The sequence below is a fragment of the Bubalus bubalis genome, chromosome 18 (assembly GCF_019923935.1).
Source record: "Bubalus bubalis isolate 160015118507 breed Murrah chromosome 18, NDDB_SH_1, whole genome shotgun sequence".
Taxonomy (NCBI): domain Eukaryota; kingdom Metazoa; phylum Chordata; class Mammalia; order Artiodactyla; family Bovidae; genus Bubalus; species Bubalus bubalis.
The window spans coordinates 31,671,054-31,689,017 of NC_059174.1; the positions used below are offsets into that span (position 1 = coordinate 31,671,054).

The following is a 17,964-nucleotide window of genomic DNA, read 5'->3' on the forward strand; positions in this document are numbered from 1 at the left end:
TATCTCTGTCAATATGAGTCTGTTTTTATTTTGTTTTGTTTGTTCGTTTTTTTTTTCTTTTTAGACTTTTCATGTAAAGTGAAATCATGAAGCCTTTGTCTTTTTTGTCTAATTTCACCTAGCATAATACCATCCCATAATACTAGGTCCATCCATCTTGTTACAGTTGGCAAGCTTTCATTCTTTTATATGGTTAAGTAACATGCCATTATAAATATACCACATCTTCTTTATCAATTCATCTATTGATGGACACTTAGGTTGTTTTATTAAAATATCTTGACTATTGTGAATAATGCTGTGATAACAGAGGGCTGTATATATCTTTTCAGGCTATTGTTTTTGTTCTCTTTGGGAAAATATCCATAACTGAAATTTCTGGATCATATGATCGTACTATTATTATTTGAGCACCTCCCTACTGTTTTTCATAGTGGCTGCGCTACTTTGTGCTGTGCCTCCTTCTTAGCGTTTGTCACACAGGGCATGTGGGTCTGACTAGACCACATCTCCACCCCTCCTATTCATCTCAATGTGGTTCTTATTCATTATATCCTTAGTTCTAGGAAGTGTGTTCTGCTAATCTTCAGGTCACTCTCAAGAGACAGCTGTTCTATATGGAGTTGTGGTTTTGGTGTGTCCACTGAAGGAGATAAACTCGATCTTTCTGCTCTACTATCTTGAGCCAGACTCCACATCTCTTCATTTTAAAGTTATTTGAAAATGCCTTTATCCATTCTGCAATAAAAATGATAAGGTATAATCTCTCTTTCCCCCTCTCTCTTTAGCTTTTTTTTTTTTTTTTAATTAACAATAGCTATTTCTCACTGGAACAATTTTTGTTTGGCAATAAATTTGAAGACATTTCCAAAGTCAGGGAAAAAATGAGGGGAGTAGGGGATTACAAAATTATAAAATGCAAGTTGTCTTGTTAAAGCATAAAATGATTGCAGCAAATGCCACTCCAGGGGAATAGTGCCTTGCCACTGATTTTTGCTAATGGAAACACCTGACTGACTCCGAGGAGAATGTTGCTTCATGATCACTAGGGCGATACCATTATTCAGAACCTTAGTATGATTTTAACACTAAGGAAATAGTTTTATGGCCAATGATGCTAAGTTCTCTTGGGCAATGAACAACTCTTACAAGATTCAGGAGTATCAGGTAGAAGGATCTTCAGCCTTAAATTCAGGCTATGAATCTTGATTATTTTTTTTTTTTTAAGAGCTTAAACAAGCAACTAAACTTTTGTGAGTACTTTGGGGTTTTGGAATTCTCTCTTAGTTACTCACCTAGATAACCTAATAATTATGTATTCATGAAAAAATTATTTATTGTTTAATTTGTTAATTCATTCAGGAAATATCTGTGTAGTGGCTTCCATTATATTAATAAATGTATGGCAGCTCTATGAAAGTTTTACTACTGACTACAAGCTTTAGTTTAGCTGATTGGTCATAACATTTGTTTCAACATATTGACATATAAGTCTTCATTTTCACCTAGTTGGATTATATACTCTAGGGCTCCTGTATGAAGATATTTTGCCCTTTGCCAAGATTATAAATGTATATTTCATTAGAATACTGTCTAACATGAGAGTCTGTCTAACAGGTCATAATTTTTATTTCATAGCATATTTTCATGTTACTGATTCTGTGATATTTGTTAGCACTTTAGTAAAAATTGTGTCACAGTTTCTAATGAAAGCATCTTATGTTATCTCTCTCACATACTGATATCCATTAATTTCCCAACACTTTCTCTGATATACAAAGTGTAAAGTACTGAGCAGAGTGCTAGGGGAGGGGGCATTGTGGTGTATCTGACATTAGCTCTCATTCTTTCATTCACCAAGGAAGTACTGAGACATGGATATAGTTTATTCTAGCCCTGGATATATAAAGATTAAATAAGTCAAGATCTATATATTTAGAATCCTGTACTTTAAAAAGGTAAGATGAAATATTAGGCAACTACCACTAATACAAGAGATAACATTGAGTTTCTATCAAAAGGGCAGCTCAAATAGTAAAAGAAATTCTTTCAAAATAAAAACCAGTTGCTTCTAAAATTTATATAATTATTTGGCATCCCTCACAGACATTAGTCAAATGTTTCCTACCTAAATAATTTAATGCTTTTATATTCAAAATAAAACACAGTATTAATTTGTCTTTCTAAATAGAGAACTATCCTGGAATATGTACTGTTGTGCACTGTTGGTTTTGTTTTTGTTTGTTTGTTTGTTTGTTTTCCTTTTAATATGGATACAACCTGGTATGTGGGATCTTAGTTTTTGACCAGGGATGGAACCCTTGCCCTTTGAAGTGGTAATACAAAGTCTTAACCACTAGACCACCAGATAAGTCCCATATCCTGGAATATCTAATAATGATATATTCTAAACTACAGATATTAGGTATCAGTTTACAAACTCAGAGAAATAGGTGTAATCACTGTCAGTTTAGGACAAATATAGCTTCTTTGCTCATTTGCTACAGTATAACAACCTCAAAATTAATTTAGGTTTCTTTTTATTTTATCAGGATTAGCACATACTATATAAGGACTGAAATCAAAGAGAGATTGTAATAGAGGAGACTTATTATTATTATTTGCTTGGCATTGAAGAAATTTGCAAACCTATCTCCAGTGTACTCCAAGTTTATCTGCAAATTCTAGACTCTTATTTATTTTAAATACTGTATTGAAAAATAATTGCTAACATTTGCTGAAGGCTCACATGAAGAGCTCTCTTCTAGGTTTTTCTGAGGTCTGTCTTATTTAATTCTGAGGATCATCACATGAGGCATTTTTCACAGACGAGAACTCTGAGTCATAAGAAGGTTAAGCAGCCTCTGTGAACCAGAGCCTGGCTAAATTTCACAGTCTGAGATATTTATTTCCTGGTAGATGAGCCACAAGATAAGTAGTTGTGGAGGAGCTACAAGTCTAAATTCTTAACCAACAGTAAGCTGTTGTGCACATGAAACTACTTTGCAGTCAAATCAGCATATTTCACGATCACTTCTTTTTTGCTTTCTCTGCAGCATCCACACATGGGTCTGCTTAATGTTAACCTACACATGGAAACATGATTTAACTGCAACTGAAGTGGTACTTTTTCTCCTGCTCAGTGTTATTGCTGCTGAAGGAAGAGTAACTTTCTGTGGACTATAATGCACAATTTTTAATACTGTATTATACTTGTATGCTTCAGAGTTCTTAAGAAATTGACAGTGTTCATCCGATCTTTGTCTTGGTACTAGGATAGTGTGTGCAGTAGACTGTAATGCAATGGAACTAGTAACAGAATGAAACTTGAAGTAAAATATGCCCAAACAACCATTCCTCCTTAATTGAGTCATATAATATATTGTATATTATATCAGTCTAGTTTAAATCAAAAGTGCAACTATCAAATATGTTATTTTTAGAGCAACTTTAAGATAAAGGTAGCATGTGACCATATTCAATATTTCTTAGGAATTTGATTGGTAGAAAAATGGCTTCATTTGTAGAAATTATTATGTTTTTATTTATTAAAATTTGATGCCCAGTAATTTCATATTAGTGCTCAATACTGTCTGAGGTTGGGAAAAGTACCAAATCATTGTTTGGAATCTTAATTGAGGATCTGGATACTAAAAAATTTTCAAATGTATGAGAGCACAATAATGGGCATTATTCCTGTATATGCATTTTATATTTTATTTATTTATTTTGAGGAATAAACTGTCAATTTTATTGGACTCAGACTAGAAAACTGTGGGTCTTGAGGACCTCTGTGAATTTGTCAGTTTTCTTCTCTATATTCTTTTCGGCCTGCTTCCGTAGCCTCATAAGCTGCTTTTTCTGATGATGGATCGTGGCCTTCTCCTTTCTCTTCTCCTCCAGGGTGACTGTTACCACCTGGTACTTCCAACCAACCTCATGAGATGGGTGGTGTAGGTAGGCCAACTTCTGTGTAGGCTTTAGGCACAAAACCTTGAGGGCAACAGAAACCACCATTTGCTTTTTCTTGTCATAGGGTGGCAGGATGCCAGCAAACATCTTGAGGTGGTCCAGGGCATCCTGGCCTTGCTTGGTCTTGTGGAGAAGCATGTCCCCCATGGGTGGGACTCAGAAGTGGTAGGGGCCACGAGAGCAGTTGGTGTTCATTACTTGTGGAGGAAGGCCAGATACTTCAACTTATTCTGTAGAAACTGCCAAAATGTTGATGCCCTCACAGCACACAAACACAGCCTTCTCACTGACCTGGAAGAACACGATGGCTGCCGGGTGGCTCAGGAGGCAATCTCAGCCATCTAGCACCAGGACCTGCCCTGCTGCCATCTTTAGCAGTTGCCTAGGCGGAAACCATTTTTTTTATATGATTGAAAATATTCTAAAATTTGGGTATGATAAGTTTAAGAATTTGTTCTGCATGTGACTATCTCCAGCACTATAAATTGAAATTGTGTGGGTCCATATAAATTAACTAATATGTAAACTTCATGTATTCCTTTCTGTTTCAAAATACCACATCTAAACTATTATACAAAGCCAAAAAAGAGAGTAGTCAAATGAACTGAGAGGAATTATCTGCTTATTTAACTGTTTACACATATAATTTCATGTGTGGAAAAGCTATTTCTGAAAATGTATAGCCATCTTTATCATTTTTTTTCATTCGATGGTTTCTCATAACTAGCTGAGACATTCATGAGAATTTCACTTTAGCAATTATGTTTGTGAGGAAATATATTCACCAGGAAAAATTTTACGTTCTTAAAAAAACAATTATTCATAGAATAGTGCATGCATGTTAAGTCTCTTCAGCCATGTCTGACTCTGTGTGGCCTTATGGACTGTTGTCCTCCATGCTCCTCTGTCCACGGGATCTCCAGGCAGGAACACTGCAGTGGATTGTTATGCCCTCCTCCAGGAGATCTTCCCAACCCAGGCATCAAACCCACATCTCTTATGTCTCCTGCATTGGCAGGAAGGTTATTTATGACTAGCACCACCTGGGAAAGCCCGTCCATAGAGCAGATAGGAAGTCAAGTAAGTTGTCAAGTACTGAACAAATTCCCACTCAAACCTGACAGTCTCTAACTCCCTGAACTTGGGTAAAGAAGAAAGGGATTGTAAACCTTGAGTAGATACTAAGATCAAGCACACAGGAATATGCATTATATGATTGAATTCTATATGCTAGACAGTCCCTGTCTCCTCTTAGAAACCTCCCATGCAGAATAATATATTCTATTGTGTCTCTCCTCTTACATCATTGCCATCTCAGATATTTGCCCAGTTTATTAGCATGAAAACTGGGATTCGGTCTCTTAATTTTATCGTATTGCCTTTTCTGTTTAGTCTTGGCTCTGCATTAGCTCTTGCTACCACTAGTTTACTTAACAGGGGGACATGGACTAATCATCAGCAAAAGTGATTGCCTTACATAGCCAGGAGATAAAAAGGTTTTAATCAATACTGATTATTGATTATTTGTAATTGTCATTTAGCCAGGGTAATTCATTGGGCTTTCAATCCTCCTCTTCTAAATATGCATGTGTCAGTATAAGTATACTTAGAAACACATACTAGAACTAACATTATCTATGATAAATATACCTTTCCAGTTTTCAACAAATATTTTTGGGAAGGGAGCATTGATAAAAAAGGATGAGTTAATCATACTTGTTATTGATCTGTGCAAGTCCCCCATCTGGTTTGATCAGTTTCTTTTTCATCTCACATCTCTCTCGTCTTCTATTGACAATGATCCTAAAAATTTTAATGTATATTTGTTAAAATTGAGTGAATATATTTTAAATTTACATTAACAACATTTAAAAGAAAATTTTTTGCTGATTAATATGGTTTTAAGACCTATCCTCAGAGAAGGCAATGGCACCCCACTCCAGTACTCTTGCCTGGAAAATCCCATGGATGGAGAAATTTGGTGGGCGGCAGTCCATGGGGTTGCTAAGAGTTGGACACGACTGAGTGACTTCCCTTTCACTTTTCACTTTCATGCATTGGAGAAGGAAATGGCAACCCACTCCAGTGTTCTTGCATGGAAAATCCCAGGGACGGGGGAGCCTGGTGGGCTGCCGTCTCTGGGGTCACACAGAGTCGGACACGACTGAAGTGACTTAGCAGCAGCAAGATCTATCCTTGATGCTGCTTTGTCAAACTCTAGTACACTTCTCCCTGCAGCATTTTTGTTTAAGAACAGCTACTCAGTTCAGTTCAATTCAGCTCCATTGTCTCCGACTCTTTGCAACCCCATGAACTGCAACACCAGGCCTCCCTGTCCGTCACCAACACCCGGCGTCCACCCAAACCCATGTCCAGTGTGTTGGTGATGCCATCCAACCATCTCACCCTCTGTCATCCCCTTCTCCTCCTGCCCTCAACCTTTCCCAGCATCAGGGCCTTATCAAATGAGTCAGCTATTCACATGAGGTGGCCAAAATATTGGAGTTTCACCTTCAACATCAACCCTTCCAATGAACACCCAGGATTGATCTCCTTTAGGATGGACTGGTTGGATCTCCTTGCAGCCCAACGGACTCTTCAGGAGTCTTCTCCAGCACCACAGTTCAAAGCACCAATTCTTCTCTGCTCAGCTTTCTTTACAGTCCAACTCTCACATCCATACATGACCACTGGAAAAACCTTAGTCTTGACTAGATGGACCTTTGTTGACAAAGTAATGTCTCTGCCTTTTAATATGCTGTCTAGGTTGGTCATAACTTTCCTTCCAAGGAGTAAGCATCTTTTAATTCATGGCTGCAATCACCATCTACAGTGATTTTGGAGCCCAGAAAAATAAAGTCAGCCACTGTTTCCACTGTTTCCCCATCTATTTCCCATGAAGTGATGGGACTGGATGCCGTGATCTTTGTTTTCTGAATGTTGAGCTTTAAGACAACTTTTTCACTCTCCTCTTTGACTTTCATCAAAAAGCTCTTTAGTTCTTCTTTAGGCTCTTTAGTTCTTCTTCACTTTCTGCCCATAAGGATGGTGTCATCTGCATATCTGAGGTTATTGATATTTCTCCTGGCAATCTTGACTCCAGCTTGTGCTTCCTCCAGCTCGCATTTCTCATGATGTACTCTGCATATAAGTTAAATAAGTAGGGTGACAATATACAGCCTAAATGTACTACTTTTCCTATTTGGAACTAGTCTGTTTTTCCATGTCCAGTTCTAACTGTTTCTTCCTGAACTGCATACAGGTTTCTCAAGAGGCAGGTCAGGTGATCTGGTATTCCCATCTATTTCAGAATTTTCCACAGTTAATTGTCATCCACACAGTCAAAGGCTTTGGCATAGTCAATAAAGCAGAAGTGAAGTGAAGTCGCTCAGTCGTGTCCGACTCTTTGCGACCCCATGGACTGTAGCCCACCGGGCTCCTCCCTCCATGGGATTCTCCAGGCAAGAGTACTGGAGTGGGTTGCCATTTCCTTCTCCAGAGGATCTTCCCGACCCAGGGATCAAACCCGGGTCTCCCTCATTCCAGGCAGATGCTTTAACCTCTGCGCCACAAGGGAAGCCCCAATAAAGCAGAAACAGATGTTTTTCTGAAACTCTCTTGCTTTTTTGATGATCCATCAAATGGTGGATATTTGATCTCTGGTTCCTCTGCCTTTTCTAAAACCAGCTTGAACATCTGGAAGTTCACAGTTTTCATATATTGCTGAATCCTGCTTGGAGAACTTTAAGCATCACTTTACTAGTGTGTGAGATGAGTGCAATTGTGTGGTAGTTTGAGCATTCTTTGGCATTGCCTTTCTTAGGGATTGGAATGAAAACTGACCTTTTCCTGTGGCCACTGCTGAGTTTTCCAAACTTGCTGTCATATTGAGTGTAACACTTTCACAGCGTCATCTTTCAGGATTTGAAATAGCTCAACTGGAATTCCATCACCTCCACTAGCTTTGTTCATAGTGACTTCACACTTCACACTTGACTTCGCATTCCAGGATGTCTGGCTCTAGGTGAGTGATCATACCATCGTGATTATCTGGGTGGTGAAGATCTTTTTTGTACAGTTCTTCTGTGTATTCTTGCCACATCTTCTTAATATCTTCTGCTTCTGTTAGGTCCCTACCAATTCTGTTCTTTATTGAGCCCATCTTTGCATGAAATGTTCCCTTAGTATCTCTAATTTTCTTGAAAAGATCTCTAGTGTTTCCCATTCTATTGTTTTCCTCTATTTCTTTGCATTGATTGCTGAGGAAGGCTTTCTTATCTCTCCTTGCTATTCTTTGAAATTCTGCATTCAAATGGGTATATCTTTCCTTTTCTCTTTGCTTTTCCCTTCCCTTCTTTTCACAGCTATTTGTAAAGCCTTCTCAGACAGCCACTTTGCTTTTTTGCATTTCTTTTCCATGGGGATGGTCTTGATTCCTGTCTCCTGTACAGTGTCATGAACTGCCTTCCATAGTTCATCAGGCAATCTATCTATCAGATCTAGTCCCTTAAATCTATTTCTCACTTCCAGTATATAGTCATAAGGCTCAAGTGGTTTTTAACTCTTTTACACATGTTTTAACATCTATGTACTAGATATCCAACTTTGGAGAAATTCTTATTTGAAGTTTTGGAGTACTAGAAACTGTTAAGCCTTTGTAATATTTTGATTCCCAGGTTGCTCAGTAGTAAAGAATCCGCCTGGATAGCAAGAGACATGGGTTCAATCCCTGAGTTGGGAAAATCCCCTGGAGAAGGAAATGGCAACCCACTCCAGTATTCTTGCCCAGGAAATCTCATGGACAGAGGAGCCTGAGGGCTACAGTCCGTGGGGTAGCAAAAGAGCTGGACACAACTTAGTGACTAAACAACAACACAATTTTGATTTAGTCAAGATTGAGAACTAACAGTAGACTACATTTATACATAAATCCTTGTATCTTAATCCATACTTTTTTTTATGTTACAGTGCCTCAACAATCCAATTGAACCAGCTTTCTTTAATATTATTAGCATCCACCAAATGCTAATTATTTTCTAAACATTAGGCTTAGTCATACTTTCTACCCAATCTTATATTAATTACGCTTTTCTCACCTTGAAACTTTACCTCATTTGCTTCTTTCCTCCTCTTGCCTCCTCAGTGCTTGTGACATAGACTTGGATGCAAGCATTCCTCCCCCCCGCCCCCCCAGTGTTATCTCAGAAAGAATAATGAGGGAATAGAAAGACTGAGACTGATCAATTGAAGGAAAAAAGTCATTAAAGAATGCATCCTTGAACAGTTTATCATCATGAAAAATGGGACTTCATCCTATTATTGACCCTGTATGAAACCATGTAGAGTGTGCCACAGAAACGTTTCTTTAGGATGATAAGAATATGAGGCATTTATCCAATAACTTCTGTAGCTTACTGGTTATGGGTTTCCTCTAGAGATATTAGATACGTTTCCCTCTTCACACACTGTCAGGCTGTTCCTGTGCCATTAGACAAGCAGTTGTCTGACATTGAAGAAAACATAAGTCTCCATTGAGTCTCTTGAGATGAGATACTGGGAGTTTTAAAATGCTCCCCCTCACAGCTGTGGTGGAACTAGATAAGCTAAAGAATGTGTTGTGAAACTCAAGAAGTATCTGCTTTCAACAGGTTTCTCCTCTTCCTGTCCTACTCTTTGCTTTTTTCTTTTCTTCCTGCCTGAACATAAAAAATATGATCCAGGTACATGTATAGATCAAATAATGGGCACAACCCAATTACCTGCCACTAATGGGATCATGATATAACAGGAAAGGCAGAGTAAACCATTTTAATCTGAACTGCTAGTCGTGAATATATGCAAATAGGATAACTGAGAACATTGCATCTATGTTACCCTGGGAGAATCACAGTGCCTTGAAATGACTTGCCTCTGAGATGTAACTTCAGTAGTGCTTACAAGAAAATCTGTATCAAAAAACTAGTTGTTTCATCATGCATGCATGCATTCTTTTCTTTTTATATGCCTGAAAAAAATTATTCCATTCTTGACCTTATTGCTTTACATGCTTCTGCATTGTCATTCTGTAAAATTTACCTTTTTGAAATTTAAGTAATTATTTGATTAGTGTTTGGCTCCCATAATAGTCTAGGACCACTAGAAAAGAGATTGTATCTGTTTTCACTTACCATTCTTGAATTTCAAGCCCTGACATAGTGCCTGACACACAGATACATAAACAAAGAAAGCAAAGATAAAATGAAAGAACCAAGAATTCTGTGCTTCAGTGTTCCTTTTACTGTAAATGTGCTGTATGACCTTCGGAAGGTCACTTGATATTATAGGTCTCAGTGTTCACATTTGGTCACTAGACTTAGTGATCTAAAATGGATCCTCTAACCCAATCTTCTATGACTCAAATAATGTGATTGCAAATTCGGCATTTCAATAAATTGATGATAGCCATTCTTTACTGATGCATCTGTCTTAGAAAAGAAGTGACCATCTTATGTTTACATGACCATAGTAAACATAGTAAACATATATGACCATAACTCACCTCTACATAATTTCAAATCTCTTTCACTCCTACCCTCCACATATACTGTACTTCTATACAGTAAGTCCTCTACATACAAACCTTCAAGTTGTGAAATTTCAAAGATGCATACATGCATTCCATCAGCATCAGGTTGCCCTCTGTCTCTTATTGCTAACAATCCTTAGCTCTACCATCTCCCACCTCCTCTCTCTCCTCTAGGCAGTAACTCTTTTTACCTGTTCACTTGATGCCAGCACCTTTATGCCAGCTGGTGTACCATGCTATGGTACTTTTCAAGGTACTGTACTGTAAGATTAAAAATATTCTCTTTATTTTTGTGTTTGTTTATGTATTATTTGTGTGAAAACTATTTTCAACCTATTATTTACTACTTGAAACAGTACACTATAGTACTTTATAGCCAATTGTGTTAGCTGGGTACCTGGGCTAACTTTGTTGGACTTACGAACAAAAGACTTACAAATGTGCTCTTAGAATGGTACTCATTTGTATGTGGGGGACTTAATGTATATATGTGTGCTCAGTGGCTTCAGTCATATCTGACTCTTTGTGACCTTATGGCCTATAGCCTGCCAGGCTCCTATGTCCGTCAGATTCTCCAGGCAAGACTAATGAAGGGTTGCCATGCCCTCTTCCAGAGGATCTTTCTGACCCAGGGATCGAACATGTGTCTCCTGCAACTTCTGCATTGCTGGCAGATCCTCTAGCACTGAGAAACTTTTTTTTTTTTTTTGAAGGTCAGAACAGCATGAATATGAGCACACTTCCATTTTTTAAAAAAAGCTATCAGTCTTATTAGAGTCCCAAGCCTCCACCAAGTGGATACCTAATCAGAATATGTTTAGAGCCAGTGTATCTTGTTTCTTTTAAAGAAACTGCATTAAAAGGAGAAAAAAAAAAAAGATGTCGGATTGCCATGTTAAATATAAATCAGTAATACCAGAGTTGAGATATAATGTCTGGTCAACTCCTCTTTGTTTGGCAGAGCCATGGAGCCCCACATCCATGTCAGCATCCTCTAGGAAAGTTAGAGAAAAAACAGACTTTCTGATAAATTCACTACCAAACATAGACTATCAATGGGATGCTTTTAAAAGCTAAATCCTCAGCAGTAGAAAGTGACAAGATACTGATCAGAAGAGACTTCCTTCATGAATTCAGGCCTCTGGCTCCTCTACTGTATATCCATTCACATAGAAAAAGAGGCCACACATCCATAGTGAATGTATATTAGCATATAGAGAAGGAAGGACATATCCATACAGGGTGTGAATTCACAACTAAAGAAGAAAGAACACTCTGACAAAAAGCATCTAGTGAGCTAAACATATGGCTTCAAACTTTCTGAGTTGTCAGCAGAATACACTGTCCCGTAGTGAAAATTATGTCAGCCTTTCCCCCTAGAAATCACTCCATAAAAATTTAACTCTGTACCATTTCAAATTCATCTGAGGAAAAGAGAGATAAAGTACCCTTAAATCAAAGAGATTTATGTATTCCAATAAAGATGCAAGATTTTGTTTTGATAGGAATAATGCAAGAACCAACAAATTAAATGCTCTTGAGGAATGATTATGACTATAGGAGTTATTTTGTTTTTATCAGGATTGAATAGCTGTAACTTGTCTCTTACAGTTGTACAGATTGCTGTGGTATTGATAAGTGGCTTATGAGAAATGGTGTTGATTTGGGAGGAAAGTTTAATTTACTTTTAATTTGATTTCATAAACCTGACTTTACATCTTGAGTTGTAGTTATTTATTATTTACCAGCCATGATACAAAGTAACCTGCCACCAGGGACAGGGACATCAATAATGCCCCTTACGAAGATCACTGTCATTGGAAGGAATGGCATACATTCCACTCGGATGTCAGTGATGAGTAAATTTGAAAATTGCCTCTGATCTCTCAGGGAGTTTCAGCTTTTACACACTTATGCTTCCTAAGGGTCCTTCTCTGCACTTGGCATTCACTAAAGTGCCACAGAGGCAGAATGGACTGATCAAGTGATCTGGAGGCCAGTCAAGATAAATTAGATGCTTAATTTATATACCAGGCATTGCAGACAGACTAATTACTAAGAGACAGTTTGATAAAGTAATGCAAGACTCTGCACATATTAGGCAGAGCTTGCTTCCATGAAATTCTTGCTGATATATTTGCTCTGCACTTTGAGATTTTGCATGCACAATTGTGCAGTGAGCACTATGAAACATATTCTATAAAAATATTAAAACTGTGCTATCTGCCAAACTTTTCTAATTTTATACTGCCTACAAGAGAGTATTTTCCTTTGCTTTGTAACTTTTTTTTTTAAATATTCACTGAGATGGATGTGAAATAGTTAAACAAGATGTCTAAAGATATAGTAGCTGAGAAAGATGATGAAAATAAAATCATAAAAAGATAGAATCAATCACTAAAAAGTGGAGAAATAGGCCTCTTGAAAAATAATGCTAGAATTAAAGTTCTTGTCTCATGTCTTAAAAATTCAGAGACTATACTAGATTTTGGGCTCCCCACAAGGCTCAGTGGTAAGGAATAGCCAGCCAATGCATAAGACACACGTTTAATCCCTGGGTCACAAAGATCCCCTAGAGAATGAAATGGCAACCCACTTCAGTATTCTTGTGTGGGAAATTCCATGAACAAAGGAGCCTGGTGGGCTGCAGTACATGGCTTTGCAAAGAGTTGGACATGACTTAAGGGCTAAACAACAACAACACTAGTGTTTAGAGAGACACAGTGCAAAACATGAGGTAAGAGCTCAGTTATAGAGAAAGAAGTTTTGGGAGGCTACTGGTGTTATATTGTGAAAACACAGGAATAAAGACTGTATTCCAGACCTTTCTGTGTGTGTACAGTGGAATAGGGGCAACCAATAGTTCATGTTCTGGGAAAAACTTTAAGCATTGTAATTGAAATGTAAGCTTAACTTAGTTGCATAAGGGGAGATGAGGAGTTGAGGTCACAACTTAAATACTGGTCATAGCAAACACCCTCTTCCAACAACAAAAGAGAAGACTGCACAAGGACATCACCAGATGGTCAACACCAAATCAGACTAATTGTATTCCTTGCAGCCAAAGATGGAGAAGCTCTATAAAGTCAGCAAAAACAAGACCAGGAGGTGACTGTGACTCAGATCATGAACTCCTTATTGCCAAATTCAGACTTAAATTGAAGAAAGTAGGAAAAACCACTATACCATTCAGATTTGACCTAAATCTAATCCATTATGATTATACAGTGGAAGTGATAAATAGATTTTAGGGACTAGAACTGATAGACAGAGTGCCTAATGAACTATGGACAGAGGTTCATGACATTGTACAGGAGACAAGGTCAAGTCCATTCCCAAGAAAAAGAAGTGCAAAAAAGCAAACTGGCTGTCTGAGGAGGCCTTACAAATAGCTGTAAAAAGAATAGAAGCAAAGGCAAAGGAGAAAAGGAAAGATATATACCCATTTGAATGCAGAGTTCTGAAGAATAACAAGGAGAGATAAGAAAGCCTTCCTCAGTGATCAGTGCAAAGATAGAGGAAAACAATAGAATGGGAAAGACAAGAGATCTCTTCAAGAAATTAGAGCTACCAAGGGAACATTTCATGCAAAGATGGGTTCAATAAAGAACAGAAAATATATGGACCTAACAGAAGCAGAAGATATTAAGAAGAGGTGGCAAGAATACACAGAAGAACTATACAAAAAAGATCTTCACGACCAAGATAATCACAGTGGTGTGATCACTCACCTAGAGCCAGACATCCTGGAATGTGAAGTCAAGTGGGCCTTAGGAAACATCACTATAAACAAAGCTAGTGGAGGTGATGAAATTCCAGTTGAGCTATTTCAAATCTCAAAAGATGATGCTGTGAATGTGCTACACTCAATATGCCAGCAAATTTGGAAAACTCAGTAGTGGCCACAGGACTGGAAAGATCAGATTTCATCCAATCCCAAAGAAAGGCAGTGCCAAAGAATGCTCAAACTACCACACAATTGCACTCATCTCACACGCTAGTAAACTAATGCTCAAAATTCTCCAAGCCAGGCTTCAGCAAAACGTGAACTGTGAATTTCCAGATGTTCAAGCTGGTTTTAGAAAAGGCAGAGGAACCAGAGATCAAATTGACAACATCCGCTGGATCATTGGAAAAGCGAGAGAGTTCCAGAAAAAACATCTATTTCTGCTTTATTCACTATACCAAAGCCTTTGACAGTGTGGATAACAGTAAACCCTGGAAAATTCTGAAAGAGATGGGAATATCCTGACCTGCCTCTTGAGAAATCTGTATGCAGGCCAGGAAGCAACAGTTAGAACTGGACATGAACAACAAACTGGTTCCAAACAGGAAAAGGAGTATGTCAAGGCTGTATATTGTCACCCTGCTTATTTAACTTATATGCAGAGTACATCATGAGAAACGCTGGACTGGAAGAAGCACAAGCTGGAATCAAGATTGCCAGGAGAAATATCAATAACTTCAGATATGCAGATGACACCACCCTTATGGCAGAAAGTGAAGAAAAACTAAAGAGCCTCTTGATGAACGTGAAAGAGGAGAGTGAAAAAGTTGGCTTAAAGCTCAACATTCAGAAAACTAGGATCGTGGCATCTGGTCCCGTCACTTCATGACAAATAGATAGGGAAACAGTGAAAACCGTGACAGACTTTATTTTTCTGGGCTCCAAGATCATTGCAGATGGTGACTGAAGCCATGAAATTAAAAGATGCTTACTCCTTTAAAGAAAAATTATGACCAACCTAGACAGCATGTTAAAAAGCAGAGACATTACTTTTCAAACAAAGGTCCGTCTAGTCAAGGCTATGGTTTTTCCACTAGTCATGTATGGATGTGAGAGTTGGACTATAAAGAATGCTGAGCAGTGAAGCATTGATGCTTTTGAACTGTGGTGTTGGAGAAGACTCTTGAGAGTCCCTTGGACTGCAAGGATAATCAATCAGTCTATCTTAAAGGAGATTAGTCCTGAGTATTCATTGGAAGGACTGATGTTGAAGCTGAAACTCCAATACTTTGGCCATCTGATGGGAAAAGCTGACTCATTTGAAAAGACTCTGATGTTGGGAAAGATTGAAGGTGGAAGGAGAAGGGGATGACAGAGGATGAGATGGTTGGATGGCATCACTGACTCAATGGCCATGAGTTTGAGTGAACTCTGCGAGTTGGTGATGGACAGGGAGGCCTGGCATGCTGCAGTTCATGGGGTCCCAAAGAGTAAGACACGACTGAGCCACTAAACTGAACTGAACTGAACTTAAATACTATCTTTAAAAAAATGCCACTCTAAAATCAAGGGTGTGAAGCACGGTATACTTGGGGGAGAGAAGAGTATCAGGTTGTTAAAGAGAAGTTCAAAGGTCTACACAGAGAACAGAAAGAGTTTTTGTAATTACAGTTTGTTACATAATGTTTTTAAAAATTCCCTGATATGGGATGTTACCATCAGAATCACAGTGGGTATTAGTGCTAATATTGTGCAATGAAAGAAATCTCTTGATTTATCTCTAGAGAAGAATATTTAAAATGAAACAACAAAACTTGTCTAGAAGGTCATTGTAGTCAATGCACTAGGGACAGAATTTCTCAGTTAGATACCCAGTGCCTATAGCCAATAGGAAAATAAACCTAAATGAAGTTACTCAGATTGTCTCATAGGTTTTACTGCACATATTGTGGCTACTTCAAGTGAATGGTACCTGACATCTAGTACCTAAGTCATTGTATACATTTGCTCCTTAGGTTTTAAAAGATACTTCCATGCCTGCCTGAACCTCTTAGAATAAGAAACTTCTTTTTTAACTTTGAGTTGAAGTCTGCCTTGGAGCTCCATGGAAGTTTTGAAGTTGAATGTCTCAAAGCAGTTTTCTTTAGAATTTCAGAAGAAAATTCAGATTAACAATGTCCAATTTCTCAGGGTGGAGAATGCATTAAATCCCTGAACACTCCAATTAAGCTCTGAAAACTTCCTGTTCACTCCATAATTTGCCTTTATAAGATTCTGGAGTATCTGATATCTCCCCCTCACTGTGTAAACTGATCAAGAAAATAAGTATGTCCACAGACAAGTGATTTTTTTTGTCCCTGGACTCTGTGACACTTGGCATACCAATGAAGTTTCCTTGACAATGTGTCATGTGTTCAAGTCTCTCCTTCCTCTATGACTTGTATCAGCATAAACCCGCTTTAAAAACAACAACAAAATCCTACATTTAAATTCCTTTCTGGGTCAGAGGCCACTGATTACATGCTGGGAGGCATAAAGCCTTCTCAATAAAAATATAAGGTCTGTAAGGTTCAGAATCAGACATTCCTGGTTCGAATCCCAGTACTGTATTTTGAACAATATAATCTTAGACATATTATTTTTTAAATGTCAGATTTTCATTTTGTTAAATTATTTCTTTTTTTGGTAAAATGGCAATGATAATTCTTACATTATTGGACTATAAGGGAAACTAAATGACATAGTGTATGCAAAATATTTAAGAATATGCTTGATGCATAATTAGAATTCAGCAAGTTTATAGATTCTATATACTTCTCACCAAAACTATTTTTTTCCAGGAACATATATGGTTTATATTTAAAGTAAAATAGAGAGTGGGTTCTCTACAATCTCAAATGCACAATGTTCTCGTTTACAGAGTTTTCCATTTCTGTTTATCAGAACAGCTAGAGATGGTATTCCTGAGATATTTTACCTTGCATTTGACACAGTCTTTAATTTAGTAATATCATCTTTGTCTTTATGTCTGAGACATTCTCTCCATCCATGTATAACTCAGGTAGGACACCTAAACTTCCCTTCCCTTGCTTCTTTATCTATGTAAAGAGGGTGGTAGCAAGATTTGTCCCCCAATACTACTATTCTATGACTTTTAGTTACCAAACTTAAAAATGCCTTAGTTTTTCAAATAAAAATAAACTTTAATATGCTGTTTTGTCTACTAAAGTATCTTTATCCTTAATGTGTTTCCAAGTTGGATCTCGAGCCTAATGACATAGAAATGACTAATTCCTCTAGAATAAGAAAGCAATCAGTAGATTAAATATTCCTCTGTCTGTATTCCAAACTCAAAATTGCTTGTTGGATGTAAGAATTGAATGATGGTATGATTACAATCTACAGTACATTTATTCATTCATTCAAAACTTATATGAGTGCCTATTATGTGCCAGATACTATGGTAATGCTAATAAATATGTATATATAATATATATGTACACACATATATACATGTGTTTGTATATATAATTATATGTGTACATATATATTTCTTTATAGTTCATAAAGTACTTTTGATTGAGATTATCTCATTTAATATTTATAATAATTCAATGGGGAAGGGGAATGATCCCCAATTTTAAGATAAAGAAGCTAATTATCGGAGAGGTCAAGTAATTTTCCTAGCATTCTATAATTA

At 37.5% G+C, this 17,964-nt stretch overlaps 1 pseudogene; it reads right to left on the minus strand.

The window, feature by feature from the left end:
* Positions 1 to 3,063: 3,063 nt before the first annotated feature.
* On the minus strand, positions 3,064 to 4,341 carry LOC102399313 (annotated as a pseudogene).
* Between the last annotated feature and the right edge of the window lie 13,623 nt (positions 4,342 to 17,964).